The following is a 4638-nucleotide window of genomic DNA, read 5'->3' on the forward strand; positions in this document are numbered from 1 at the left end:
TTTTTATGTGTGTGTGTGTGTATGTGTGTGTGTCTGATGCTTGGCTTTCTTCCCTCCCTCTTTTATTCACATCAGTACTCTTTCCCTATAACCTACTATCTTTAGAGAAGATAAAGGACTGTATCTTTTCATATGTATAGCTTACTTTATCCTATGGGCTATGAGTCGTAATCGACTCGATGGCAGTGGGTTTGGTTTCAGTGGGTTATGGGCTTATTGCCAATATGAGGCAGGAGCTGTCATAGTAAATTTTTATTACCTGCTAGAGCTGAATCTCTTAGTATTCAAGAGATTGTTTGCATTGGAAAATTTTTGCTACCAAGGGAGAATTAGCTTCCAATAGATAGCTTCATATCTAAAATGAAATTTTCAAAAACAGATATGTCTTGCCTAGCTTTAAGCAGACCAACTATTCAAATCCCGTCTCTAATTACTTGGCTGCACATTCGTTCCAAGTATTTTGCATTCAGACTAATAATTTTTACATTTTTTTCTCTGCTTTCTTCAGAAAAGACCTAAAGTGAACCTTTCTTAAATTTTCATTATCTTATAAATAAAACTTTGCTTTTCATCAGGGGACATCTAGCTCAATTGGCATAACATAGTTTATAATGAAAATGTTCTACATCCTACATTGGTGAGTAAAGTCTGGGGTCTTAAAAGCTTCTGAGCAGCCATCTAAGATACTCCACTGATCTCACCCCATCTGGAGCATGGGAGAATGAAGAAAACCAAAGACACAAGAGAAAGACTAATCCAAATGACTAATGGACCACAAGTACTACAGCCTCCACCAGATTGAGTCCAGCACAACTAAATGGTGCCCAGCTACCACCACTGACTGTTCTGACAGGAATCACAATAGAGGGTACTGGATGGAGCTGGAGAAAATATTAGAAAAAAAAAATCTAACTCACAAAAAATGGACCAGACTTACTAGTCTGACAGAGACTGGGGAAACCCTGAGAGTATGGTCCCCAGAGACTCTTTTAACTCAGTGCTGAAGTCACTCCTGAGGTTCACCCTTCAGCCAAAGATTAGACCGGCCCATAAAACAAAATGACACTAAATGGGCACACCAGCTCAGGGGCAAGTACAAGAAGACAGGAGAGGACAGGAAAGCTGGTAATGGGAAACCCAAGTTCGTGAAGGGGAGAGTGCTGACATGCCGTAAGATTGGCAACCAATGTCACAAAAGAACATGTGTATTAATTGTTTAATGAGAAACTAATTTCCTCTGTAAAACTTCATCTAAAGCACAATTAAAAAAAAAATTGCTTTTCATACCACAGACATTTTATAACAGAGGCATTCCTCAGAGATATTGTGAGTTCAGATCCAGACCAACTCAATAAAGCAAATATCACAATAAAATGAGTCACATGATTTTTTTTGGTTTCCCAATGCATATAAAATTTGTGTTTACACTATAGTCTATTAAGTTTGCAATAGCATTATACCTAAAAAAAAAATGTACAGACCTTAATTAAAAAATACTTCCTTGCTAAAAAATGCTAACCATCATCTGAACCTTCAAGTAGTCATAACCCTTTTGCTGGTGGAGGGTGTTGTCTCGATGTTGATGGCTGCTGACTGATCAAGGTGGTGGCTGCTGAAAGTTGGGGTGGCTGTGGCAATTTCTTAAAATAAGACAACAATGAAGTTTGTTGAATCAATTGAGTTCTCCTTTCAAGAAAGATTTCTTTGTAGCATGCAATGCTGTTTTTTACTGCTTTTTACCCACAGTAGAACGTCTTTCAAAATTGGAGTCAATCCTCTCAAACCCTGCTGCTCCTTATAGGCTAAGTTTATGTCATATTCTAAATCCTTTGTTATCATTTCAAACATGTTCACAGAATCTTCATCAGGAGTAGATTCCATCTCAAGAAATCACTTTCTTTGCTCATTCATAAAAAACAACTTCTCATCAGTTAAAGTTTTACCATGAGATATAGCAATTTGGTCACATCTTCAGGTTCTACTTCGAATTCTAGTTCTCTTGCTATTTTTGCCACTTCTACAGTTACTTTCTCCACTGAAGCCTTGAACCCCTGAAAGTCATCCATGAGGGTTGGAATCAATTTCTCCCAAATTTCTGTCAATGTTGATATTTTGACCTCATCCCATGAATCACGAATATTCTTAATGGTATCTAGAATGGTGAATCCTTTCAGAAGGTTTTCAATTTACTTTGTCCATATCCATCAGAGGAATCACTATCTATGGCAGCTATAACCTTATAAAATGTATTTCTTAAATAATAAGAATTAAAAGTTGAAGTTACTCTTTGGTCCATGGCTGCAGAATGGCTGTTGTGTTGGCAGGCATGAAAACAACATTAATCTCCTTGTATATCACCATCAGAGCTCTTGGGTGACCAGGTACATTATGAATGAGCAGTAATATTTTGAAAGAAATCTTTTTTTCTGAGCAGTAGGTCTCAACAGTGGGCTTAAAATATTCACTAAGCCATGTTGTAAACAGATGTGCTGTCATTCTGGCTTTGTTGCTCCATTTATAGAGCACAGGCAGAGCAGGTTTGGCATAATTCTTAAGGGCCATAGGATTTTCAGAATGGTAAATGAGCATTGGCTTCAACTTACAGTCACCAGCTGCAGTAGCCCATAACAAAAGAGTCTGCCTGTTCTTTGAAGCTTTGAAGCCAGGGAGGCATTGACTTCTTCTCTCTAGCTATGAAACTACTAGATGGCATCTTCTTCCAATGTAAGGCTCTTTTGTCTACACTGAAAATCTGTTGTTTAGTGTAGCCATCTTCGTCAATTATCTTAACTAGCTCTTCTGGATAACGTTGCAGCTTCTACATCAGCCCTTTCTCCTTTATCGTGCACTTTTATGTTATGGAGATGGCTTCTTTCCTTAAACCTCATGAACCAACCTCTGCTAGCTTCAGATTTTTCTTTTGCAGCTTCCTCGCCTCCCTCAGGCTTCATAGAATTGAAGAGAGTTAGGGCCTTGCTCTGGATTAAGATTTGACTTAAGGGAATATTGTAGCTGGTTTGATCTTCTATCCAGACCACTAAAACTTTCTCCATATCAGCAAAGATGCTGTTTCGCTTTCTTATCGTTCGTGCGTTCACTGCAGTAGCACTTTTAACTTCCTTCAAGAACTTTTCTTTCACATTCACAGCTTGGCTGTTTGCCGCCAGAGACCTAGCTTTTGGCCTATTTCATCTTTTGACAAGTCTTCCTCACTACGCTTAATCTTTTCTAGCTTTGGATTTAAAGTAAGAGGCATGCTACTCTTCCTTTCACTTTAACAGTTAGAGGCCATTGTAAGGTTATTAATTGGCCTAATTTCAATATTGTCATGTCTCAGGGAATAGGGATGCCCGAGGAGAGGGAGAGAGATGGAGGAACAGCTGGTCAGTGTTGCAGGCAGAACACACACAGCATTTATTAAGTTCACCCTGTCATATGGGAACAGTTCGTGGCGCTCCAAAACAACTACAATAGTAACATCAAAGATCACTGATCTCAGATCACCATAACAGATGTAATAGTCATGGAAAAGCTTGAAATATTGTGAAAATTACCGAAATGTGACACAGAGACAAGAAGTGAGCGCATGCTGTTGGAAAAATGGTGCCAGTAGACTTGTTGGATGCAGGGTTGCCACAAACCTTCAATTTTAAAAAGCGTGATATCTCTGAAATACAGTGAAGTGAGACACAATAAAATGAGGTATGCCTGTACAGTGTTGATAGGAAAAATGTAGCAGAAGGACTTTTCAAGGAAACACTGAGCTTTCTGTCATTTCAAGTCGTTATGTTAAACCAAAAGAAAAAGAATTTCATTTGCTCTTTAATGATATTTCCGATATCAAGATTTACCTTTTTTAAAAATACTTCATTTTAATTATATATATTCAATTCCTCAAATTTGAAAATCAAAAAGTAAACACAGTAGTAAGTAAAATTGGTATCAATAATTATTCCTTCCAAAATGTTACTTTTTTGGAAATATCATTGTTTAGGATAATAAATAGAGAAATTCATGTGAAATTGTTCTTAGTTTTCGTATTTAAGAATTGACCCATTAGATTAAACTGCCGAGAAAGTGTGGAAAACTGAAGTCAATAGTATCAACTGAAATTTTAAGAACGCTGAATTTTGTTCTTATTATTTTTCTTTCTAGTAAAATAATCCCATTTCTATGTAAATTCCTAGTGGGGGTATTTGCTGACGTGCAACTTAGACCAAATACTGTTTTAGTTTTTTTTATATCGAATCTTAGATACTATTTCATATAGATTTTAAATATTGATTAATTTTGGTTTCTTACAATGATTGTTTTCTGCATCAGCTAGCTTTTAAGCATTTGCTAATATCTGCCGCTAGCGCATCATATTTATAAGAGATGCCTTACGTTCAAGCAGTTGGGTTCTTCCTATGCAATTTGTTCATTTAACTATGCTAAGTTGAAAACTTTGGGTTCAGTGAAAACATCAGGTTCAAATTAGTTCTTTTTTGTCTTTTTTCATCCAATTCTACATATTTCCATTTCATACAAATATTCACATTTCAAAGTGCTTCTTTGAACATAGGCCTCTTCTACCTACAAGTAGGGGACGCCTAAGAGAAGGAGCTATTGTACTTTTTATTATTAGGTGGAAAGTGA

General features: G+C 36.8%; 1 pseudogene; it reads right to left on the minus strand.

The window, feature by feature from the left end:
• Positions 1 to 1514: 1514 nt before the first annotated feature.
• On the minus strand, positions 1515 to 3478 carry LOC135232488 (tigger transposable element-derived protein 1-like; annotated as a pseudogene).
• Positions 3479 to 4638: the final 1160 nt, after the last annotated feature.

Source organism: Loxodonta africana, chromosome 10, assembly GCF_030014295.1.
Source record: "Loxodonta africana isolate mLoxAfr1 chromosome 10, mLoxAfr1.hap2, whole genome shotgun sequence".
Lineage (NCBI taxonomy): Eukaryota > Metazoa > Chordata > Mammalia > Proboscidea > Elephantidae > Loxodonta > Loxodonta africana.